The 27,203-nt window shown below is 41.3% G+C and overlaps 1 protein-coding gene across 1 annotated transcript in view; it reads right to left on the bottom strand.

Moving 5' to 3' along the window:
• The window catches only part of LOC138761602 (vasoactive intestinal polypeptide receptor 1-like), a 155,480-nt gene that overhangs the window by 94,652 nt on the left and 33,625 nt on the right, over positions 1 to 27,203 (bottom strand). The window lies entirely within an intron of this gene.

Below are 27,203 nucleotides of genomic sequence, written 5' to 3'. Positions count from 1 at the left end.
AGATTTATAAAGACCTCAGGAGCTGAGAATCAGAGAAAGATTGAACAGAAGTGCAGCTTGGAAGTCTGCAGACAGCGTGACGGAAGTAAAAACAAAGCTGGAGAAGCTCAGCAGGCCAACCAGCGTTACTTTATATAGCAAAGATGAAGACACACAACCAACGTTTTGGGTCTGAGCCCTTCATCAATAATTTTATTCCCTGGAACATTGGAGAACGAGGGGAGATTTGATAGGAGGTAGAATAAATATAGGTAGGGTCTTTCCACTAAGGATAGGTGGGTAGGAGACAAGTCAGAGGACATGGGTTATGGTTTAAAGCTGGGACGTTTAGGGGGGCGAATCTTCTTCATGTAGAGAGTGGGCGGGGGTGTGGAACGAGCTGCCCACTGAAGTGGTGAATGTGAGCTCGATGAAGAAAAATTTGGTCAGGTTCATGGATGGGAGGGGGTATGGAGGGATATGGACTGGGTGCTGCTCAGTGGGACCAGGCATTGACTGGATGGGCTGGTTCTCTGCTGTGATATTCTATGGTTCTCGTGTGAAGAAGGTACCTCTCGTCTCTTTTAAATCTTTCCCGTCTCACTTTAAATCTATACCCTCTAGTGGGAGATTCCCTAAACTGGGAAAAAGATGGTGACTATTTAACTCTGCCGCCCATGAGCTTCCCCTCAGCCTCTGACGCTCCAGGGAGAAGTCCAACTTAGAATTCAAATCAGCAAGTCCCAGCAACATATTCGCAGATCTTTTCTGTCCCCTTTCTGGCTTAACGATATATTTCCATCAGCTGGCTGACCAAAGGTTTCTCCAGCTTCGGGAGGTTCAATTTCACTCACAGGGTCTTCCGATTTTTGTGTTTTACTTCTGTGTACCCTGACGGCAGCTCACCAACATCGAGTCACGTAATGTCTCTGCTCCTGTACTTAATGAGTGACCTATGGAGGCAGGTGTGCCAGGAGCTTCTCCTCCCTGTGTACCTGTCTCGCCGGGAAATGTGTGGCACATCCCATGGCAAGGTCACTGTGGTGATATGCAATTACACCATTAGGTCACCAGGGGTCATCCCGGTGACCTTGTCTATAAAGCAGTCCAGAGCTACAGTCTAGCCTTCCAGGTTTGTCTTGCAGAGAGACAAGACCTCTTAGTGTCCATATTAGTTTATTAAAGCTGTCTTATACTCGTACTGCTGTTGTGGTTATTGTCAGTACAATTTAATAAACTAATATGATAGCTACTAGGATGGAAGCTGCTTCTGCTCCAACGCGCATTCCCGACCACCTGGAGACTCTTCCTGAGGAATGGAATCCGGGGACGACTAGCACACATGTGCTTCCGAGGACAGAGACGGCAAGGAACCGCTGTACTGGAATCGTAGTGAAATGCAGGGAAGACCACAGAAGTACGATAGGACACCTAAGAAACGGCCAAGAGCCCTTCCTGCCCATGTGTTCGCCAGTACAGGCGCCGCTGACCCTAAACCCCAGTCCAATCAGAAAGGGGCCACTACAAGTCTGGTGGAAGGATCTCCACAAGCCGTGCTCCTGATCGCCAAGTATGTGCAGAATTCCCAACCACTCCAGAGCCAGGGAAAGCAGACACCGCTACCGTCATTCCCCCAGCAGCAGTTTCCCAGTACCACGGAGACCTGACGCTACCACTGGGATACCCCCTGAGCCCGCTGCAAATGTCCCAAAGCCAGAGACTCAGCCAACAGCCCCAAGCACCCAGGTTACTCCTCCAGCAGACACAAGCCCCACAGAGGCTCTACCAGCAGCTCCCAGTACCCCAGGGTCCATCCTTGCTACACCTAAGGGACCAGAGACTGCGGCTTAGCCATGTGCTGCGACCAGGCAGGCTGGAGCTTGACCCCAGAAATCCTGGCCCAGCTCAATGTGCTGGCAGAGATGATTTCTGAATTACGTGGAGGGTGCTGAGGCATCAGATAAAGAGTTATTAATGCTGCCGTTAGCCCAGCTTGGAGACCACCCTTACTCCCTTATACAGGATGCCAGGTCCTACCAAGAGGCAATGAGCACTTTACAGAGGCATTACAGTAAGGAGGATAGCGAACTCCACTCTCGGTACAGACTCATGACCAGGTCACAACAAGTAGGGGAGTCTGCCAGAGACTTTATACTCTCTCTGAAAGACCTGGCGAGAGGCTGCAACTTTAAAGCAGTATCAGCTCAGGAGTATGCGGAGGACCTTATTAGGGACAGAATTGTTGCGGGCATATGGTCCACTGAGACGAGACATCAATTGCTGGAGAAAGGAATGGTGGGGCTAGATGAGGCAGAGACTATTGCAGAAGCTTTAGAAAGCACTAAAAAGGTGTTTGGGGCTGTTCGCTTACTACGCCCAATGGGTCCCCAACTACGCCAACAGGCCCCGCCCACTTATAAAAGCCTCAGTGTTCCCACTGTACCCAGCAGCCACCAGAGCATTCAGGGACATTAGGGACCATATCGATAAAGCTACCATGCGGTCCATAGATGAGTCGATCCCGTTTCAAGTAGAAACGGATGCATCCGGCATGGCTCTGGCAGCCACTCTAAACCAAGACGGACAACCGGTGGCCTTTTTCTCGCAAACCCTACAGGGGTCAGAAGTAAGACACTCAGCAGTAGAGAAGGAGGCCCTAGCCATTGTGGAAGCAGTAAGGCACTGGCGACACTATCTGGCGTGCAAATACTTCACTCTCGTCACGGACCAACGGTCTGTGGCTTTTATGTTCGATAACCAGAACAGGGGGAGAATTAAAAACAACAAAATCCTGCGCTGGCGGATAGAATTATCTACATTTAACTACAACATTCTATACCGCCCCGGGAGACTCAACGAGCCCCCGGACGCGCTGTCCAGATGTACTTGTGCCATCCCTAACCACACGTCCCAGTTGCAGAGCTTGCACATTGAGCTGGGCCACCTGGAGGTCGCGAGACTGTTTCACTTCATTAAAACCCAAAACCTCCCATTTTCAGTAGAAGAAGTGAGGTCAGTGAGCAAGAGCTGCCCCATCTGTGCCGCAATTTTACCAGCCAGACAAAGCCACCCTGATAAAAGCTACCATACCTTCTGAGCGCCTCAGCCTTGATTTTAAAGGCCGCTCCCATCCAATAATTGAAATGTCTATTTCCTAAATGTAATAGATGAATATTCTCATTTTCCCTTCGCAATCCCGTGTTTTGATGTATCAACAGCCACTGTTATAAAATGCCTCCAACCCATCTTCAGCATACCCGAACTACATACACACAGATAGGGGTGCTGCATTCATGAGTGCAGAAGTACAGCAGTACCTTCACGAGAGAGGGATTGCTACCAGCTGCACTACAAGTTACAATCCCAGGGGGAATGGACAAGTTGAAAGGGAAAATGCCACTATCTGGAAAACTGTCCTCTTGACCTTAAAATCAAAACACCTGCCTGTTACTAAATGGCAAGAAGTATTGCCAGAAGCCCTACACTCTATATGTTCTTTGTTGTGTACTGCCACTAACATGACCCCACATGACCGTATTTTTTCTTTCACAAGGAAAACCACGACGGGCACAGTACTGCCTAAATGGATGATGACACCGGGACCTGTTCTCCTCCGGAAACACTGCAGACCCCACAAAGTGGACCCGCTGGTGGATCAAGTGGAGTTGAGGCATGTGAACCCTCAGTACGCCTTCGTCACATTCCCAGATGGAAGAGAAGACTCGGTGGCTACCAGGGATCTACAGATCAACAAGGAGCACAGTAGCAGCCACTAGAACAGTCACCCCAAAGGACTATACCACCCACCCCGGAAATCAGGATCTTGGGTGACTCCACAAAATATCATCACCCTAGACTTGATGGCAGGACCTGATCCCATACAAAAGGATCACCAGCCCACACGGCCACATCACCAACCAGTACTTCCCATTCCCACACTTCCACCAAGAAAGGCCGAAAGGCAGACCGCATTCCCTACCCCTATACCAGTACTGAGAAGGTCCAGAAGGACACAGAAGCCACAAAAAATTTTGGACATGAACTTCTAAACAAGGGAAGGAGGACGGGGGGGTGGGGGGGAGGAGATAATTTTTTAAGGGGGGGGGTGAATGTGGTGATATGTAATTACACCACTTGGTCACCAGGGGTCATCTCGGTGACCTTGTACATAAAGCAGTCCAGAGCTGCAGTCTAGCCTTCCAGGTTTGTTTGGAAAGAGACAAGACCTCTTAGTGTACAGCCACGGTGTGTGAGAACTTACTGGCTGGGCTACAAGTCACCTGGCATTTTAATTGTCCGACTCATGAAAGAAAAGAGTGAAATGAAGGGAAAAGGAGAGAGAGAAAAAAGAGGTTGTAGAGGAGAGAAAGGGAGGGGGTAAGATGAACAAGGGGAGAGAGGGGATGGGGAGAGAGAGGGGGTGAGAGGGGGGAGAGAGAGAGGGAAGAGAGGGAAGGTAGAGGAAGAGAGAGGAAGGGGAGGAGAGAGGGAGGGGAGGAGAGAGGGAGTGGGAGAAGGAGAGAGGGTGGGGAACAGAGGGAGGGGGAAGAGAGGGAAGGGGGAGAGGGAGGGGAGGGATGGAGGGGGAAGAGAGGGAAGGGGAAGAGGGAGGGAGGGGAGGGAGGGGAAGGAAGGAGGAGAGAGGGAAGGGAGGGAGGGGAAGGAAGGAGGAGAGAGGGAGGGGAGAGAGGGAGGAGGAGAGAGGGAGGGGGAGAGAGAGAGAGAGGGAGGGGAGAGAGAGAGAGAAAGAGAGAGAGAGAGAGAGAGAGAGAGAGAATCAAATTGCAGAGATCCAAAGTGATGCTGTGAATATACAATGAAAGGAGATCCTGGAATATGTTACAGACACTTGGCAAAAAACGAGTCTTGCCTGATCTCAGCCGAGGGAAATACACAGAAGCTGCGGAGTTTCCGAATTCATTGTTCCAGAAAGTGATCAGTTTTGAATCAACAGTAATTTTAATAGTGAGCTCAACAGACCTTATGAGGGTATTAGCAGGCCTATAGAGACTGGGGGATGACATCAAAGTGCCATGGCCTTGCTGCCAGTCTCTTCTGTAGCACTCCTTACTGTCACAGCGGATTTGACAGAGTGTCTCTAACATTGCCCTGTCCTATCTTTCACCACTTGCCGTTTCTCTGATACTTTATCTTTCTCCCGCCCAAAGCAGAGCTGACTCCCTGTCTGCATGCTATCTACGTCCATAATTATTGCTAGTTCATTCAGGCTGGGAGACTGATAATGCCTTTCCCTCCCACCTACAAGCATAAAGGCTGCGTGATCTCTGAAGATGTGGAATCCCGAGTCTGGCGTCAGACAGAAGCAGGCCACTCGACCCGACTGTGCTCGCAAACTGGAACAGCGTCCTCGTGCCCCTTCAGTAATAAAGCATTCTTTCTCTTTCCCCTACCTGGGTCTCACAGAAGGTAGAACATTTCAGCACAGCGCAGGCCCTTCAGCCCACAAGGCGGTGCTGACCTATGTAAACCTTCTCCACAACAATCTAAGGCAGTGCTTCTCAACCTTTTCCACTCACCCACCACTTTAAGTAATCCCTATGCCATCGGTGCTCTGTGATTAGTAAGGGGTTGCTTAAGGTGGGATGTGAGTGGGGAAAAATATGTTTGAAAACCACTGATCTAAACCTTCTCTCCTTCGTGCAACCAGAAGGGAACATTGCACAAGTTTCCGCCACCATCCCCCACAATGCATTCCACATGCCCTCCCAAGATTGTGTTGGAACTGGGAGGCCTGAATTATAAGGGAGAGGCTGGATAGGCTGGGACATTTCTCCCCGGAGCATGGGAAGACCTCACAGAGGTTCGTTAAATCAGGAACGGCATAGAGAGGGTGAATGGTCACGCAGCATCCAGAGGAAGGGAAAAGATCACCAATGTTTCAGGCCTGGGCCCTTCGTCAGGAGTGTGGGGAAAAAAAGACCTGAACAAAGTAAAAAAAAAACACAAAAATGCTGGAGGAACTCAGCCGGTCTCGCAGCGTCCATAGGAGGTAAAGATAGATCACTGACTGAAGTTAAAAAAAATGCACAATACTCTAGAAACTCAGCAGGTCAAACAGTGTCTGTAGCGCCATCAATAACCACAAGCAGACTCGAGGTGACTGATTAAAGGCATTAATGTCCAGAAACATCAGGCACATTGTAGCACGAATAAAAGCTCTCACGACTGGAGGGAGAACATATGCCTTTACTCGCTTATAACTGAGGGTAGGGTCTTACGGTGGTCTTCAGAAGGGCTCAGGGTTTAGGCGGGAAACCAGGGTTGCATGTGGGTAGATGGGGACAGAGCTGGCCATCAGTATAACACACCACAAGTGAATCTCCGTTCACTGCATGCGTCTCTACTTGCTGCTGGCCCGGATCCACGGCTGGTATGGAGGAAGAAGACTAGGATGATCAGCCTTTATTGGGAATCTTACGGGGAGGAGTTACAGGGTTGGAGACGGGCCAGCCTGTACAGTCGAGTGTGGCCACTGTCTTCCACACACAGAGCTCTTTAAAGGGCAAAGTTAAAAATACATAACTGACGTTTCAGTCTTGAGCCCTGAAGATTTTCTATACAAAGGACACAGTTTGATCTGCTGGGTTTCTCCAACATTGTGTTTTTACTTCAATCATGGGGTCTGCAGACTTTGGTGTTTTACTTTTCGGGCCCGAGCACTTCCTCAAGTGCCTGCTAAGTTCCTCCAGCATTTCTGTGTTTTTACTACAATCACAGCCCCTGAAAACATTTGTGTTTTCTTTCCTTTAAACCTCGAGGAAGGTCTCGGGCCCGAAACATCAGTAATATATCTTTACCTCCTATGGACACTGCGAGACCAGCTGAGTTCCTCCAGCATTTCTGTTTTTACCACAATCGCAGCATCGCAGACTTTAGGCTATTTTTAAACTTCAAACCCATGAATAAAAAAGGTGGGGAGCTGGGGAGGGGAGGAGGAGAGGAAAGGGGCTGACAGGTGGACATGGGACACATTTGTGCAGGCCCAAAGTGTTGGTTACCCTTTCCTATATTCAGATGCTGCGTGGCCTGCCGAGTTTCTCCAGCACCTTTATGCTCGGCACTCGACCTCAGCATCTGCAGACTTCCTTGCACTCAAGGGGACATGAATTTAATGTTTGATGGGGTGGGGGGATGGTTTAAAGAACTTGTATAGGACAATTTTGAATTTCCACAGGGAGTGGGGGATGCCTGGAAGGGGTATCCAGGGGTAGTAATGGAAGCTGATACAATTGACAAAGGAGACGATCGTGGACTTCAAGAGGGCCAGGAACACCTCAATAACTCTGGAGAGGGGAGAGTAGAGAGCAAAGTTCCTGGAGTCCACTAACCTACCCTGGACCCAAAACATCTCCTCACTTGTCAAGAAGGAACAACAGTGACTATACAGTCAGGCTCCGCATAACGCCTGCTCGGCCAGCGTCCGAACACATATACACCCGTGGTCCCCGTCCCGATTGGACAACAGGACGTAGCGGGTGTGAGGACCAGCAGGTCACATTTAAATCACAGCTTGGGATTTGTGTGAGGGGATGGTAGCTGAGGGAGAACAGAATCCGAAGTGCAAGAAAGACATTATACACTGTAAAATGACTCGCTCAGACTTTGCAATGAGCATTTACTCGCTCCACACCACACAAGACTGAGCTTAAACAAACATTATGGCCTAGAACTATTTATGCCAAGACTATCTTAACATGATGCAGGCTTATAATCATATTAAACCATATTTATATTAAACGTGATAAATATTTGTTTTGGTTATAATACAGATAGATATTAGTTTTCACACGTCCTATTTCACAGAATATATCATGGATGTTCAGCATCACATGATTGTTCTTCTTGATAAGCCTGAAGCGTCCAAGGACTACCGGCCACCATCATGTCAACCCTCTATCGAGAGCATCCTGGCCGGCTGCAGAGAAATTAATTGGAGGTCATTCCACAGGACCATAAGAGTGGCAGAGGGGATCACTGGAGCCTCCCCTCTCCACATTGGCATGATCCACCAGGATCGTCGTCTGAAGAGGGCGCGCAAAATCACCGAGGACCCCTTCCACCCACCCCCGCGCACAGCATCTTTCAGTTGCTCCCATTGGGGGCAAGAGACACAGGAAGATCAGAGCCAGCGCCACCAGGCTGAGGAGCGGCTTCTTCCCACAGGCAGTGAGAATGCTGAACGACCAAAGGAACTGCTCACATTGACCCTCTGAGACTCTCATAGTCACAAAGCAATATTTATTTATTTATTTGTATAAATTAGATACTTGTTGGGTATGTGTATTGCTTCTCTGTCTGTGTGTTATGTCTGGTTGTGTGTCTGCATGTTTAGCGCCGGGGACTGGAGAACACTGTTTCATTGGTTTGTAATTATGCAATCAGATGACAATAAACTTGATTTGACTTGAGCAGTAGTTTGTAAGAGGCTCCAGATAGAGGATGGAGGGAGGGATCTGGATCCTTTGAAATCAGTAGAATTCAGGTCTAATTTTGGCATCATATGTGGGATGAATGGCCTGTTCCTCTTTGGTTCAGTGCTCTCTGAACACACCGCCTCAGGAATGACGGAGAACTATTGATAAAGCTGCAATTACTGATGTCACGTTAAGTCCTAAAGTCTTGGTCATCGCACCTTCAGTAAGTTATATCACAGAATCAACACATTTTGCCTTGCCTCATTACTCTGGAGTTCCCTCCCTCCACTGTTGTCTCCCAACCATGCCCTCTTTGGATCAATAATTGGAGAAAAAGGAGAACGGATAGGATTACTCACCCGCTCAAGAGTCTCTCCTGCAATACATTCAGAGAATCATGGAGCAGGCCATTCGGCCAAACTTGCCCCTTCTAAACAAGAAGGCATCCTGGATCAGTCCCGACGGCCTTCATTTGCCCACATCCTTCTAAACCTAATTCTGTGACCTCTTTTAGATATCCATTAACACGTACCTATCTTCATGGATCTTACTAGCATGCATGTCTTCTACCAGAACCGTTTTCCTTTTGACAAGTGAACTTTATCAAATATACATTTGTGCATTTATGCCTGTTTCTTTGCCTATTTTCCATGCAAATCAATATGGAGCACTCTAGAAATGTCTAAGGAGGCTCAGTAGGGGTAACATTTGATGCTGAATGTCATGACCACATTGAATTTAACCTTTAAGCTCATATGAAGTTCAAGATAAAAATTTAAGCTTGCCCATGGGACACCTCAATTAGTTGCATCAACGCACATTCAGAATAAATCAAGTGGCCAAATCCAGTTCAATCTGGGCCCAAAAAAGCAAAACAACATTGGCAGAAGCTCTTCACAAGCCCGTAGAGTTAGACAAAGGACGGCAGAGGAACATTAGTCTCACCTCCCTGTTTGTGCTTCCAGATAAGCAAGGAATAGGCAGCCGGAAACAGAACAGCAGTGATACGCCCGTCTCAGTGCTCAGGCCTCCAGACAGGCAAGGGATAGGCACTCAGTCATCAACTGAGTGTTTGTACTTCCCGGGCGACGCCGGGTATCCTGCTATTTAACGATAAAAATGTATACAAACATTGCAAGTCTGTGCACACCCTTACTGTCTTTTTCATATGTACATTCCGTTACTCTTCATCCTGCCTCGTACTACGTCCTGTGGGCCTTTTCTTTAAAAACTTTATTAACACAATTTCGCCCCCCCCACCAAAAAAATAATTGCCTTTAGGTCACCAAAGTATGAGCTGTGAATTAATCACACATTTCAGATATTAAGCCTCTTTATAAAGTCAGCTGCAAAAACCTTCCTTCCATGACAAAAATTCTACCCCTGATCAAGAACATAAGAAATAGGAACAGGAGTGGGCCATCCAGCCCATCGTGCCTGCTTCATCATTCAATGAGATCTACTACCCTGAATCTGGATTTCTAATCTCCCCCCCACCAATGGAAACAACTCGCCTACCTCCATTTTTCCCTGCCTTTCATAATTTTATATTTTCTATTTCATCCCCTCTCATCTTTCTAGTGAGTACAACTCAATGTCTCCTCAGAGGCGAACCCCCTCATCTCTGGAGTGAATCTCCTCTGCACCGCCTCCAAAGCCAGTACATCCTTCTTCAAGTCAGGAGACCAGAACTGCACGCAGTGCTCTGGATGGGCCCTCACCAGTACCTTGTACAATTGCTCCCAAATTCAATCCCTCCAGCATTGAAGGCCAACCTTCCATTTGCCTTCTTGAGAGCCTGATGAACCTGCAAATCAACCTTTTGCGATTCATGCACAAGCACTGCCAAGTCCTTCCATGTGGCAACATGCTGCAATCACTTGTCATTTAAATAATATTCTGATCTTCCATTATTCCTTCCAAACATTGTCGTCCATCCGCCAGACCCTTGCCCACTCACTTAACCTATCTATATCTCCCCTTGGAGACTTGCTTTCCCACTCAATTTAGTGCCCTTCACCTTTACAATATTGTTTCCAAATGATGCAAAATATCCATCAATGAACAGATCCGTTTTCAATATATAATTTAGCAAATGTTCATAGATGAACAAACATGAATAGAACAATGTAGAGCTCGTCGAAAGAACCAAAGACTTGTTGATCCAAACCAAGGCTTTTATTAGCAAAAAGCAGGAGCTCTTCACAGGTGGCCGACCAGTCCGGAATGATCCGACCTGGCTAGGGACACAACCCTTTAAGGCCCAGACAGTAGGCGTGGCTAAGCTCTCAGCCAATCGCTGTAAGTACAGTCTAGATACTGTAACTATATACACTATATACATTGGTGATAGATCTGTACTATCACAAACGATAATCAAAATTATATGATACTAATAGTCGGAATGATAAAACCTAGGTTACATTTTAAAAAAATACATGCAAAAAGAAAAGAAACTAGTTATTCTATTCCATATATTCGACACCCTACTGACAGAGCCAGTTGGCAAAATACATGGTCCACCAACTGATAATGAAAAGAAAAATAAACAATGAGGTCAAGAATCAAAAGTTAGTTAAGATTACAAATTTGAGAAATAATTAAGAAACCCATAAAGAAATAAAGTTTGCATTCATCGTTCTTTGAAGGTGGAATCTTATGTAGATTGGGTGATAAAGAAAGCTTTTGGTTGGCTGGCCTTTATAAATCAAAGCATAGAATATAGGAGCTGGGAAGTGACGTTGAGACTGTTCAAGGCATTGGTGAGGCCAAATTTGGAATATTGTGTGCAGTTCTGGTTGCCAAATTATAGGAAGGATATCAATAAGGTGGAGAGGGTGGAGAGGAGATTTACTAAAATGTTGCCTGGATTGCAGTATCTAGAATACAGAGAAAGATTGAGTAGACTGGGTCTTTATTCATTGGAGCGTAGAAAGTTGAGGGGGGATTTGATAGAGGTATATAAAATTATGAGAGGAATAGATAGAGTAGATGTGAATAGGCTCTTCCCTTGAGGCCAGATGGGATTGGAATGAGGGGTCATAAGTTAAGGGTTAGGGGGCAAAAGTTTAGAAGTAAAATGAGAGGGAGCTTCTTCACTCAGAGAGTTGTGGCTGAGTGGAATGACTTTACGGAAGAGGTCAATTTTGTCATTTAAGAGGAGGTTGGATGAGTACATGGATGTGAGTGCGTTCAAGGGTTATGGACAGGGAGCGGGTAGGTGGAACTAGTGGAGTTCTCTTAAATCGGTGCGGACTAGAGGGGCCGAGATGGCCTGTTTCCATACTGTAATTGTTATATGGTTATTACAGTCATGGAGCACTTAGTGTGAGTGGGAGGGACAGCATCCTTCCATCTCATTATTACAGCAATCAGGGAGGCAAAAGCTACTACATGGGATGGTGATATCAGATCATTGGGCCCCACATATTCCAAACAAGGCACTAAAAGGAGATGGAGCCAAATCAACATCAAGAAGCAAAGATTCAGTGTGAAATACACCTTCCGAATAATTGAAGACGTATCCAAAACATATGGCACAATGAACCATCCTCAGTTTTACATTTATCGCATTTAGAAGATAAGTTTTGGTCACCTTATCTAAGGAAGGATGTTCTTGCAATGGAGGGAGTGCAGAGGCGATTCACCAGGCTGAGACCTGGAATGGCAGGAATGACTGATGAGGAAAGATTGCGCAAATTGGGATTGTACTACCTGGAGTTTAGAAGATTGAGAGGGGATCTCATAGAGACCTATAAAATTCTGGCAGGACTGGACAGAATGGATGCAGATGGGATGTTTCCAAGGATGGGAAAATCCAGAACCCGGGGCCATGGTTTGAGGATAATAGGCAAACCATTTAGGACCGAGATGAGGAGGAATTTCTTGACCCAGAGGGTGGTGAATCTGTGGAATTCATTGCCACAGAGGGCAGTAGAGCCAGGTTCATTCAATATATTTAAGAGGGAATTAGATCTATTTCTTCAGTATAAGGGTATTAAAGGTTACAGAGAGAAGGCGGGGACGGGGTACTGAACTTTAAGATCAGCCATGATCTCGTTGAATGGAGGAGCAGGCTCGAAGGGTCGAATGACCTACTCCTGCTCCTATCTTCTATGTTTCTATGTAAGGAAGGGGTTGGGAGAGAAAAATTATAAAATGCAAAATATTTTCTAAACTGTGCCCAGATTTCCATAGAATATTTAACAGTTTGATTATCTATTAACTGTGCTGAGAATGAAGTGAAGAGCCCAGAAGCACTACATTAGAAAAATTTGGGGGAGAATTCAGCTCTATTCATACCCATAATGGGCGGTCTGAATGATAATGTACAATGTACTTGTAAAATTGGGGGGCATAGATCTAGATTAAGATGGGAATTAGATTTAAATACTCAAATTGGATAGATTTGTGCAAGAATAAATGGTTAAAATGGCTAGGATATAGGTTAGTTCAATATAACTTTTTACATCATTTATATTTGACTCTGCAAAAATTAAATAGATTAAATCCTGCCATATCAGATTTATGTTTTAGAAGTAGATCTGAGGTTTGAACCTTTTTTGTTCATTCAATTTGGCAATGTCCTAAAGTTAGACAATTTTGGTTAGGGTAGGTAACTTTTTTGGGACAAATTTCTGGTGTCAAACTCCCACAGGACCTGATATTATTGTTACTGAGTAATATTAGGGTTATAAGGTCAAAATTAAATGTAAATATTTATCAGGTTGAATTTGTGCTAATTGCTTTAGCAGTTTCTAGGAAATGTTTTGCAGTATCAAGGCAGTCAAAAATAGATTTGGGGGGGGTGTGGCAAGATGACATGCAATTTCACCCTTCACCAGCTAGTCTTTTAAGTATCCATTTTTAAAATGTATAAAAGTGATTAAAAGTAGTATTTACAATTATTGGAATACTAGAGGACTACAATGGCTACTAATGTAAAACAAAACGAAAGCTCAATTACAGAAGAAACTACCTTACAAGAGTGCCGAAGAATTGAGGCCTACCTGTTCAGTTGAAACCATGGAGTCGTTTGGTGGAAGTCCCCAAGGCTCAGAGGAATCCTTCCCGGTTAGGTATGACGCCGGCACCGATCCTACCTCTGAAAGATGGCGCCGGCTTGACGACAAGCTCGGCTGGCGCACGCAGTCCAGCCAAGAGAGGGGCCCTTGAGCCCGCGATGTTGTCAGGTGGGCTGGGGACGCACTTGCGCAGTCGCTGGTCCTACCGGGCATGCGCGGTGCTTCAAAAGTTCAGGATTTATTAGAACGGGTGTGGGCTGTGGGGGGGGGGGGGGCCCGAGCAGCGGCGCCCCAATGAGGTCGGGGTGCCGTCGTCGGGTGCTCAGATCTGCAGCCGCATCAGAAGAGGGCCAGCAGTCCCTGAAGAAAAATAAAACTTACCTTCACTGGGCAGCACACAGAAGAGCCCCAGCAGTGTCTGAAGAAAAATAAAATTTACCTTCACTGGGCAGCACACAAGGACAAATGGAGGTGGAGACCAGGGAAGGTAGGCCTCAAAGGGAGGTGATGGAATTTATGTGTGCTGTTTTGGAAGGGATTGCCTACCAAATGGACGATATGTTTAAACAGATGTCTCGAGGATTCCTGGAAGTAAAAACTAACATGAGCACTATGTGTGAAGACATGACAAATATGAAGCAAGATATGTCTGTAGTTTAAAGTGATGTTAATAGATGTATAAAATCAGAACAAGATCATTTTAAAGTTAAAAGTTTTTTATGATAATTTTCAATCTCAGTTTTTTGAAAATGGCCATGATGCATTAATTTTTGCCAATTCGTTGCCAGATTTGCGAGGAAATGGCCGATCTCCATTGTTGTCACCTAAAAGAAGGGCAAATGGAAATGGGCATGGGAACGGGAAGAATGGGAAGAATGGAAATAATGGAAAAAGTGGAAAGAGTGGAAAGAAAAAAGAGCTGACACAAAGTCTTCATGATATTGAAGACCCGGAACAATCATTGGGACTGGAATCACTGGGTTGAATATATTTATTGTATTTGATTATGTTTAATTGAATAATGTCTGGCTGGGGAGGGGGGGGGAGGTGGATGGAACTGAAATCTTTGACAGTAATCTGCTGCAGGTGGGGTTTATCACACCCAAAGTTTTAGGGCATTACTACCTCTGGAGCTCTGGGTGTTTTTTTTAGGGGTTATTTTTTTTTTCTTAATGTTTTATAGGGGCAGGGATTGTGATTTTAAGGATTTATAAGGGGAGCGATATTTTGTAGTGTGTGAATATGTTATTAGGATGTAGAAATGTCTAATTTGAAATTTGCAACTTTTAATGTTCAGGGGTTGAATAAATCAATTAAGCGGAAATGAGTTTTGGCCTATATTAAGAAAATGAAAGTTGATATTGTTTTTTTACAAGAAACACATTTGACTGAAAATTAACATCTCAAATTGAAGAGAGATTGGGTTGGTCATGTTTTTCTTCTTCTTTTAATTCTAAGGCGAGAGGCGTAGCGATTTTAATTCATAGGAGTTTGCCTTTTGAATTACAATCTTTGGAGGGAAATTAGTTTGGAGTTTTGAGGGTGAATTGTAAAATTTTTGCTGAAGCTTAGACTTTACTTAATGTTTATGCACCTAATATAGATGATGAATGGTTTATTTCAGAAGCTTTTATGTTGTTAAATCAGGCTAATGAAAATATCTTTGTTGGGGGAGACTTTAACTGTGTTTTGGACCCTTTATTGGATAGATCTCCGAACAGTATAAGGAAATCAAAGATGGCAATACAAATTGGGGCTTTGATTAAAGATTTAAATTTGGTGGATATTTGGAGAAGACTTAGTCCTACGGAGAAAGATTTCTCTTTTTATTCGTCTCGACATGATTCATTTTCCAGAATAGATTTTTTTTGGTATCGGCACATTTACAGGGTAGAGAATTACAAGCTGAGTATATAAAAGTAGGGTTATATCGGATCATTCTTTATTGTTTTTTTTCTTGTGTCACTTCAGACAGAAGTGGTACGTTCATCCTGCACATAGAGGTTTAATACAATGTTATTGAAAAAAAAAACCGGAGTTTGTTACTTTTGTTAAAGAACAGATCCCTTTGTTTTTGGCTGAGAATGTTCATTCTGTAGATAGTCGTTTTGTATTATGGGATGCACTGAAAGCTTATTTAAGAGAGCAGATCATTAGTTATACTACGAGAGTCCAGAAACAATAAATGGCAGAGAGTTTAAAGTTGGAGAAACAAATTGCTGAGTTAGAGAAGGAATTTCAAAAAGATGTGACAGAAGATTTTAAAAAAGCGGCTCTGGCAAACTTGAAATTACGTTATAATACATTGCAAACTTATCAATTTGAGCGTTTAATTAATCGCTCTAAGCAGCATTATTATGAATTGGGTGAGAGGGCACATAATGCATGACAATTAAAAACGGAACAGGTTTCATGGACTATTAATGCTGTTAAAAAGAATTCAATAGTTACCTATAAACCTCAGGAAATTAATGACCAGTTTTATTCATTTTATCAAAAATTATATACTTCTGAGGGGAAACAGGATCATGGTTCTATTGAATCCAATTTATCTAAATTAATATTACCGATATTAGGGGAGGAAGATGTTATGCAATTGGAATCTCTGTTTACAGATTTTGAGATTAAGGAGGCTATACAGGAGATGCCAAGTGCAAAGTCACCAGGGGATGATTGATTCTCTGTGGAATTTTATAAAAAAATTTTATGAAGACGAGCCTGCAGCTGACGTTACCCCTCCATAAATCTTCGTCCGCGAAGCCAAGCCAAAGAAAGAAGACAACAAATAACTGAAGAACAGGTGCTACCAGAATTTTGTTCGAGTGCATTAATTACTGCATTTCCAAAAAAAAATAGAGATCCGTTGAAAGTGTCTTCGTATAGACCTATTTTTTTTTATTGAATGTAGATTATAAAATTATAGCAAAAGTGTTAGCAAACCAGCTTGCCAAGTACATACCTAAGTTGATACATATTAATCAAACAGGTTTTATTAAGAATGGGAATGTGTCAGATAATATTCTTTGATTGATAACTTTAATCAATGCATATCGAAACCAGCCCAAACACCCAATAGGTAGTTGCGCTAGATGCTGAAAAACCCTTTGATAGGGTTGAATGGGATTTTTTTATTTAAGGTGTTAGAGAAGTTTAAATTTGGCCCTTTTTTTATTGGTTGGGTTAAAGCTTTATCTACAAACCCAATTGCTAGGGTGGTGACAAATGGTCAAGTTTCCTTACTATTTAAATTGACACATTTGACCCGGCAAGGGCGTCCATTGTCACCAGCCCTGCTTGCATTGGCTATTGAACTATTAGCTCAGACAACAAGACAGAATGAAAAGATGAGGGATGAGAGTTATGAATGAGGAATATAAGATTAATCTATTTGCAGATGATGTTTTGATATACTTGACAGAACCAATACAGTCATTGTTACATTTGCACTTATCTGGATATAAAGTTAATTGGGATAAGAGTGAAATTTTGCCAGTTGGAGAGGGTGATTATTCAGAGTATAAAAATATTATAAAATTGAAATGGGCTGATAAAATTAAATATTTAGGAATAACTGTAAATGCTGATTATCAATCATTATATAGATTAAAGTAAATTTAATTAAATGGAAAGACCTTCCGTTATCTCTATTTGGTCGAGTAAATTGTATTAAAATGAACATTTTTCCTCGAATCAATATTTATTTCAATCGATACCATATTCCCTTTCAAAGGGTTTTTTCAGGATTTAAATAAAGTTGTGAGGGAATTCTTATAGAAAGCCAAATTACCGCGGGTAGCATTGTATAAACACATGGAAATATGCATTAGGTGGATACCAGTTACCTCATTTTCAAAATTATTATGAAGCAGCTCAGTTGAAATTTATTAGTAGATTGATGGATTTGGACCAACCTCCAAGTTGGGTGAAAGTGGAGATGGCTTGTATTTCTGAAGTTGAGGTGCATCAATTTATATTTCGATGGAATATGAATTTGTTGCAGGAATATAACATGCTGGTATTAAAACATTTGTTAAAGGTCTGGACTAGAAGAAATAAGGTTCTAAGATCAAAAGGCAAATTATCAATTTTAACCCCATTATATAATATCAGCTTATTCCTTTTTCAATGTTTGATAATCATTTAAAGAGTTGGGATTCTAAGGGTATAAAGATATTGCAGGATTGTTTTGAGGAAGGACAACTTCTTTCTTTTAATCAATTGAGGGACCGATTTGATATCTCTGAAAATTCTTTGTTTGTTTATTACCAACTTAGAGCTTTGATAAAAGATATCTATGGTAAAGAGATGATTCTACCTGTATTGACAAAATTTGAATCTTTGATTTCCTCTATAACAAAAAAGGGTTATATTTCAGTTATGTATCAAGTGTTACAAGATAGTATGGATAAACTGGAATGGGAGAAGTCTAAGCTTAAATGGGAAAATGATTTAACCTTTATGTTTCCAGATGATAATTGGGCTATGATAGTGTAATGAAATTGATGAATGTACGATATGGAATGGTTAATTATAATTTTTTACATCAATTATATTTAACTCCGGAGAAATTGAAAAAAATATGGTTTTAATAATTCAGATTCTTGTTTTAGATGTGGTTTATGTACTGGAACTTTTTTTACACGCTGTTTGGTCCTGTGTTAAAATACAATCATTTTGGGAAGAAATTAGGTTAGTTTTGGAAAAAAATATACAATATTAAGTTACCATTAGACCCATCTATTTTTCTAATGGGCTACATGGTTCCTTTAAGGGGATTAGGGTTGGATAAGTTTCAAATTGCATTTGTACGATTAGTGTTGTCTGTAGCACGAAAATGTGTAGCTAGTACATGGAAAGATAATATAGCGATTAGTATAATACGTTGGCAGAATGAATGGAAACCTTCTATAATTATGGAAAAAAATACATCTAATCTGCATGACAATTATTCTTTTTTTGTTAATAAGTGGCTACCTTATTTGGAATATATGCATTTGGAGTACTTTGATTTATTAAATACTTTTAGTTTTTTTTGTTTATATTTTTAGCTCTTCTTAAGAGAGGTGGCTGATGGGGTGGGAGGGTGGGTTTTTTTGTTGTTTTTTTGTGTTTTCTTTTTTATATATATATATACATACAAAATTGTTCTTATTGGATTGTATACTGTTTTTTTCTTAATGATCTTTTAAATAAATAATTTTTTAAAAAATAAATATATTTAGGTGTGGAAAGACGACATCCAGAACTTCGTAGTTGCATACCACTAGAGAAAATTACTTATAATCTGAGAGATAAATATGATTTTTGTAAAATATAGAGCCCATATTTACAAAAAGTTGGTTTGCACTTCTTGGTAACCTCCAATAGACTTTATGGCTTAAAATTTTATTTTCTTGGCATTCTCCAGTTTTTCTTTTTCTTTTTTAGGCAGGATGAGTTGAGGGGGAATGGGAATATATTATCCATGTAATTTATTTTTTTAAATGGTTTACACTTGAATGTAATGTAATTATATTGTGGTTTAAAATTTGTAAATAAAATATTAAAAAACATAAGACTTCATATATTGATTGCCCAAGAGTAAAATCTAAAGTTAGCCATTCCATCATCTCTCTTAGATCTCTGTAGAAGAACTTTATTAAGGTGAGGATACTTGCCCCTCCATATGACATGGAGTAAGACAAAAAAAATGATTTAGGAACAAAAATTGGAACAGATTGGAAAAGATATAAAAAATTAGGCAAAATGTTCACTTAAATAGAATTTATACAGCCATCTAGAGTTGTAGACAAAGGTGTTCATTGAGTCAGGGAATGTTTCACTTGTTTAAGCATAGCAACATATTTCTCCTTAGAAAGATGTTTATGATTCTTTGTAATTGTAATACGAAGATAGGTAAACTGGTTTTCAATATCCTTAAAAGGACAACCACCACCCACACTGCAGAAAAATTCAAAGGATGAAATTCACTTTTATGCACATTCAGTTTAGATCCTGAGAACTGACTAAATTGTGATAGCAATGGCATCATAGGCGGGAGACTGGATTAAAATCTAAGGTAAGAGATCGTCTGCACAAAGAAAAGACCTTATGTTCAATCCCTATCCTCCATATCCCCAAGATGTCCCTGCAATCCAATGGTTCAATCACCAGATCAAATAATAAAGGGCTTAACGGGCATCCTTGATGAGTGCCACATTGCTAATTGAAAGACTGAAATTGTGATAAATTAGGAAGAATGGTGGAAGATGGCTGTGAGTACAATAATTCAATGCATGTAATAAAATCATAACCAAAATTTAAAATTTCAAGGGTTATAAAATTTCAAGGATTCTATTCAATCAAAAGCTTTTTCAGCATCCAATGAAATAATCCACTTTTCAGTTCAATCTGTTTTTTGTATACAGCTGAGTTTTTATTTTAGTTTGAGACTACTGTTGATCTAACTGTTTAATTTGTTTAATTAACTCAGATCTTTCTTTATTAGTCTTCCTTTTATTTAATTACAGCATATGAAATGATTTTTCCCTTAAGGAAAGCCTTCAAGGTATCCTGTATGGCTAAATTAGAGGTCTCTGAAGAGTGATTAGTATCAAAAAAGACAATTATCTTCAAATACCCTGTTTACTTATTATCAGGTTAGAGCCTTACTTTAGATAACTATGGGCGTACATTACGATTGCCAAGATGGTCTAAATTTGAAAGTTTACTTACTGAAGGGGGTAAGAATGGATTTATATCTGAGATGAATGCTTTATTACAACATAAAAAGCCCAAGACAGATATTTATAAATCTAGGGTTAGATGGAAAAAAGATTTGTTTATATTGATAGGGAGAAGGAAAAGATCCTGAAGTTGTGGTTCATGTCGGTACCAATGTCATTGGTAGGATGGAAGAAGTGGTCCTGCAAAATGAGCATAAGGAGTTAGGCAGGGAGCTCAGAAGAAGGACTACTTCCTGTGCCACACGATAGTGAAGGCAAAAATAGAGTCAGGTGGAGATTGAAGGGGTGGCTGAAGGGATGGAGTAAAAGACAGGGTTTTAAGTTCTTGGACCACTGGGACCGTTTCTGGGGGAGATAGGAGCTATACTGTAAGGATGGGTTACATCTAAATCCCAGAGGTACCAGTCTCCTGGCAGGGGCATTTACTAGGGCTTTAAACTAGTAAGGTTGGGGACAAGGGTTCATGTCAGGGAGGAGAGCAAGAACAGAGTCTTTAGGCAAAGAAAAAAGGCTTTTTCACATAATCTGGAGGTGGAACAGAAGAAGGTAATAAATAGTGGCCACAGTAACAATTGTAGAGAAGGTGATAGACAGGAAGTTAAAGGTGGAAGATCTCTGAGATGCATTTATCTCAATGCAAGGAGTGTGGTAAACAAGATGAATGAACTAATGGTGTGGATTGACACATGGTGTTACGATGTGATAGCAATTAGTGAGACATGGTTGAAGGAAGGTTGTGACTGGCAGCTAAATATTCTGGGATTTCACTGCTTTAGACGTGGAAGAATTGGTGGGGTAAGAGGGGGAGGTGTGGCATTGCTTGTCAGGGAAGATATTACAGTGGTGCTGAGGCAAGATAGACTGGAGGACTCATCACGCAAGTCTCTGTGGGTTGAACTAAAAAATAAGAAAGGTGAGGCTACAAATATAGGAGTATATTATAGGCCACCAAAAGAGGATAAGGAACTGGAAGTGAAAATGTGCAGGGAAAGAGCTGAGATGTGCAGTAGAAATAGGGTTGTGATAGTTGGGGATTTCAATTTTCCTAATATTGATTGGGAAACACAATCAGTGAGAAGGCAGGATAGCTGAGACTTTGTACAACATGTTCAGGATTGCTTTTTACAGCAGTATGTTGAGGTGCCTACTAGAGGGGAGGCAGTGTTTGATCTATTGTTAGGGAATGGAATAGGGCAGGTGACGGAAGTGTGCATTGGTGAGAACTTTGGATCCAGTGATCATGGGTCCATTAGCTTCAACTTAAATATGGAAAGGGATAGGTCAGGTCCGAGATTGAAGGTCTTTGAGTGGGGAAAGGCCAGATTTGAAGAAATGAGAAGGGAATTGCAGAAAATTATATGGGCTGATCTTTTTTCTGGAAAGGATGTAGAGGAGATTTGGAGGATATTTAAAGAAGAGATATTGAGAGTATAAGATCTTTACGTGCCAGTCAGATGGAAAGGCAAGGTCAAAAGTTCAAGGGAACCATGGTTTTCTGGAAAAATTAGGAAGTTGGTTCGGGATAAGAGGGGGGCACATACTAAATTTAAGAAGCAAAAAATGGATAAGATGTATGATTATTACATAGATTGCAAAAAAAGCCTTAAGATGGAAATTAGAAAGGCAAAAAGAAGGTATGAGGTGCCAATAGCTGATAAGGTAAAAGTGAATCCTAAGGGTTTTTACAGATATGTGAATGGTAAAAGGAGGGTTAAGGATAGAATAGGACTGCTGGAAAATGACTGTGAACTGTGCGAGGAACCGTATCAGATGGGAGAGATATTAAACCATTTTTTCTCATCTGTGTTCACAAAGGAAAAGGACATTGGACTATGTGAGATAAGTGAGGCAAATGGCTTAGTTATGGAAAAGATAGGGATTAGTAAAGAGAGGGTTTTGGAGCTTCTAGGGTCAGTAAAATAACTTCACATTTCGGGCCACAAATGTGACAAGTACCTCAAGGATTGGCGCTAGGTCCCCTGCTGTTCATAATTTATATTAATGATTTGGATGATGGGGTGGTTAACTGGGTAAGTAAATACACAGACGATACGAAAATAGGGGGAGTGGTGGATAGCGAGGAAAGTTTTCAGGGATTACAGAGGAATTTGGTTTGTCTGGAAAATTGGGCTGAAAGATGGCAAATGGAACTTAATGTAGAGAAGTGTGAGGTGCTTCATTTCGGAAAAAATAATCAAAATAGGACATATGTAGTAAAGGGGAGGACATTGGGGAATCCACAAGAACAAAGAGATCTTGGAGTTATGGTGCAGTGTTCTTTGAAGGTGGATTCCCATGTTGACAGGGTGGTTAAGAAGGCATTTGGTATGTTAGCCTTCATAAATCATAGCATAGAGTATAGGAGCTGGGAAGTGATGCTACGACAATTTAAGGCATTGGTGAGGCCAGGTTTGGAGTATTGTGTTCAGTTCTGGTCTCCAAATTATAGGAAGGATATAGATAAGGTGGAGAGGGTACAGAGAAGATTTACCAGGATGTTGCCTGGCTTAAAATACCTAGAGTACAGAGAAAGATTGAAGAGGTTAGGACCTTACTCGTTGGAATGTAGACGGTTGAGAGGGGATTTGATAGAGGTGTTTAAAATTATGAAGGGAATAGATAGACTAGATGCAAGTAGACTCTTCCTCCTGAGAGCAGGGGAGGTTGAAACAAGAGGACACAAGTTGAGGGCAAGGGGGCAGCATTTTAGGAGAAACATTAGAAGATGCTTCCTCACTCAGAGAGTGGTGGTTGAATGGAATAATCTTCCAGAGGAAATAGTTGAGGCAGAATCAATTCTTTCATTTAAGAGGAAGCTGGATATATACATGGATAGAAGGGCATTGGAGGGTTATGGGTGGACAATAGGTGGGGGGATCTAGCGAAGTTGTTTGAGAGAAACGGCATGGACTTGAAGGACTGAGATGGCCTGTTTCCAAGCAATAAACTGTTATATGGTTATATGATTTGTCAGGATGATTGGATGACTACATGTGAGGACTGTATGACTAAATTAGTGAATGTAAGATATAGATTGGTTCATTCTAATTTTATACATCAGTTATATTTAACTCCAGAGAAGTTAAGGAAATACAAGTTTATTTTTTCTGATTTATGTTTTAGACGTCATAAGCAAATTGGTTCTTTTTTACATTCTACTTGGTCATGTGAGATAGTGAAACCTTTTTGGATTAGAAGGTTTATTTAAATTTAAAATTTTGCTTGGCCTTATGGTATTTTTATTGGGTGATATTAAAAATTGAGTTTGGAATTAAAATTGGATAAGTTTCAAATTGTTTTTTTTTGAGACTGGCATTAGCTGTGGCAAGAAAAAGTTTGGCAATTACTTGGAAACATGAGACTGATTCAATGGCGACATTCGGAAATGAGGTCTTGTATTCCATTAGAAAAGATAATGTATAATAATTATTACTTTTTTGTTACGGTTTGGAGCCCATATATGAAATATAAGGGACTGAATTTGAAATAGTTTTGTCTTTCCCTACGGGTCTTGGGGTTGCACCAAACCATGGCAATAGTTGATGATTGGCATGTGAGTTGATCTCCTCTTCTGTCTATCTTCTATCTTTTATTGGGGAGTAGTCTAGAGGGGGGTTGGGGGGTTGTAAGGGGTAAATATTATGTATCTAATCATATTCTGATTTTGATTGTATGATTTATTTTGAATAATAAATAAAATTTTCAAAATCTATCTTTTCCTTCATAAATTTAACAAAGTCCTTATCTGATATTGACTGAATTAAAACACCAGTGTCTTTTATCTTAAGGAAAATTAAGAAAATTCAATTAGATTGTAACAGGGGTGTGATCAGATATTACAATACTGTTGTTTTCACAAGTAAGAGTTGATGAAATGAAATGATTATTAATAAAAAATAATCAACATGTAAGTGTGATTAACTTAAAAAAAGAATAATCTCCATTAGTAGGATAAAAGAAACACCAAACATCTGAAAATCCATAATCTGATAGAAAAGAATGTATTAATAAGGCAGATTTGTTTAATGTAGCTGGGTTAGAAGATGAACGATATAGGATGGGATCCAACCAGCAGTTGAAATCCCCGCTTAGAATAAGGGAGTGTAAACTTAAATCCAGCAAGTAAAAACGTTTACAAAAAACCCCAGATCATCAATGTTGGGAGCATAAACATTTGCAAAACCCACCATTTTATCATGTTCTTTCCCTAAAGCAATAACAAATCGATCGTTAGAATCCAAAACAACATTATGTATACTAAGGGGAATATTCTGATTAATAATAATTGATTCCCTTCTAGATTTAGCTTGAAAGTAAGAATGATATTGCTGCCCTTTCCACCATGACAGCAGGCATGAAATATCATTGCCACGTATATGTGTCTCCTGTAAAAATATAATTGCGGCTTTAAGTTGTTTTAAATGAGAAGCCACTTTCCTCCATTTTACTGGATGATTTAAGCCTTTCACATTCCAACTCAGGAACCTAGTAGGATTAGCCAAGATCAATCAATTATAGAAAGTGTAATGACTTCCTCGGTTGCTTGGAGGCTAATTATGCATTTATCCATGACTCATTTCCAATCATTTCTAACACAAATTCAGTTGTATTTTAAATCCTTTATTCTTAACAACACATTTAACGAGGCCTAAATGATATTCAACTGATAATTAAACAATACTAAAAATGGTCAATAGAAATTATAGACCCCTAACACACCCTCCTTCAGGTTTCAACTGCTTCTAAACACTGCTGAAGGGTCGTGCATGCTCCGCATCGCAGCCATTCACTGACGGGCCTGAGCCCAACGTGCTTGCGTCAACACAGGCCATAGCACATGCTTACTGGTGGACATGTTGGCTCTGGCTGAGGCTACCACTGCCGAGCTAACCGAGCATGCACAGGTCACCACTGCCACCTGCAGCCAAATCAGCAGGTACGTAACAAGCTTATGGCTCTTATACCAGCCCCTATAATTACTATCTGAAAGAAAAAGAAATACATAATAAATAATTAAACACATAGCATTCAAAGGTTATACAGATCTTCTTTCTTCATCTTCCCCACCACCCTACAGTCTGTAATGGACAAAGTACAAAATTCAACAAAATAAAGTCAGTTTGTGCTCATTACAGTTCTATCAGCCAAAACATCGACCAGCAAATTTCAGATCTTCCTCAGCCACAATAGACACAGATTTCCACTTAAATTTAATATGAGATATGTTTTCAGTGGGTCATTTGGCTTTCTTCAACATTCTGTTTCTCAGAGGAAAAATTTAAACTCTTAGAACCACATTTTGAAAATGTGTTTGGTTCTCTCGATTTCGATGAACAAGGCTCTTGAACTTTTGTTTTCAAGTGCAAAGTTAAAATCTTTCTGTTCTCTGTTCTCATGATTATCCAAAATTTCCAAGTCCTAAAGACAGTTGCGTCGCATTGTCCTTTACGTGTTCCTTTATTATTCCCTTACAGCACAAATTTCTGCATTCGCCAGTTTTGCAGCATGTTACGTTGTAACCTCTGGGCCACAGAAGCTAATGTAATGAGCCCAGAGAACCTCAAAACCCAGGACCAATAGAAATTCACTAAGACAAATGGTTACTTAAACAAAAGTTACTTTTAATTATCTTTAAACATGAAAACAGGATCAAACTTTAACTTGTTACTATTAACTTAATTTAAACTAACTTAACCCCCTTCTAATTCTAAGTGCACGTGTGTGTACGTTCAGAAAAGTTCTTTGATTCACAGTCCAATCTCACTTCTCATTCCTCCAAGTTCACTGGTTGCAGGCAATTCTTACACTGTGCACAGAATTTAATATGTATAAAGTTCACCAGGATTTGGTGCTTGAAAGGTAAATGGTTACCACTCAGGAAGGTTCTTGTTGGTTTTCAGAGAGAGATTTATTGCTCGTTGGACACACACAACTGATTCCTTGTAACCAGCCACTTCAGTGTCTTACTGAAGAAACTTTCCCCATCAAGGTTTTCCAGGTGATAACCGCTTTCTTTCAGGTCACCACAGAGTTTCTTTTTCTTTCACTTATTTCAAGTGAAACATCATACAGCCAGCCATCTCCTCTTGTATGGACCACAAGGGCTTTGACCAGGCTGAATTAAGAACTCACAACCAGTGTTAAAAATGTTTTTTTTTTCCACAAGTTTGCCAGCTCGTCCTGTTCCAGTTCCAGCTGCTGTTGTTGAACTGTAGAACTGAAACTGAATTCTCTCTCTCTCACACACATGCACACACACACGCACGCACAGAACCACATGACCCTCTTAGAACAACAAACTGTGGCACCGGACCCAATCTTCTAAGTTTGTTCATCTGTTTCTTCCTAGGACAATAATCCATTACTCCACAGCATGTCCAATTAACACCTACCTTGAAGAATCCCTATAGAGACTTCACAAGTTTCTACAAAGGCACCCAGAGCCTGAACTGTCTGACTTGAGCTGAGCTCTGACATTTTAAATGAAACCTGTTTTGAAGTGTTTGCATGTGACTGTTACAGAGATCTGTGTTGTGTATTGACCTATGTGTTGTGTGGTTTTATGTTAAAAAGTGACAGTTTGCCTTTGAGAGCCAAGATGAAGGTGGACTGCTGAGAGAGTGGGAGATGGACTGGGCATGTGCAGAAAATGATCAAAAACTTTCTGGACTTGGACGACAAACCACCACTGGGTGGTTCTGTGGAGTGGAAGGAGTCATGGTCTGGGAGGCAGTTTAGAATGTTGGGCATTTTAAAAGGGATGAACATTCCGAAGGCAGCCAGAAGGATCCGGACCAAGCGAGTTTGTTCCTCTCTCTGCAAGCAACACAAGACAACTTCAAATTTTGTGCTCTCTCTCAAAGATCTTTTGGCTTCAGTTTACCAAACAAACTGAATTTTGTTTATGATCTTTGCTTCGGTTGAGATTGAAGTTTTGTGAATCTTGTGTCTAAGTTTTTCTGTGGGCTGGTTGGAAATATAACTTAGACTTTGATTACATACGTTATATTTAGGCTGGGAAATTTATTAGTTTTACACTG

Source organism: Narcine bancroftii, chromosome 1, assembly GCF_036971445.1.
Source record: "Narcine bancroftii isolate sNarBan1 chromosome 1, sNarBan1.hap1, whole genome shotgun sequence".
In the NCBI taxonomy this organism is placed as follows: domain Eukaryota; kingdom Metazoa; phylum Chordata; class Chondrichthyes; order Torpediniformes; family Narcinidae; genus Narcine; species Narcine bancroftii.
This window is presented reverse-complemented; position numbering and strand designations above follow the sequence as displayed.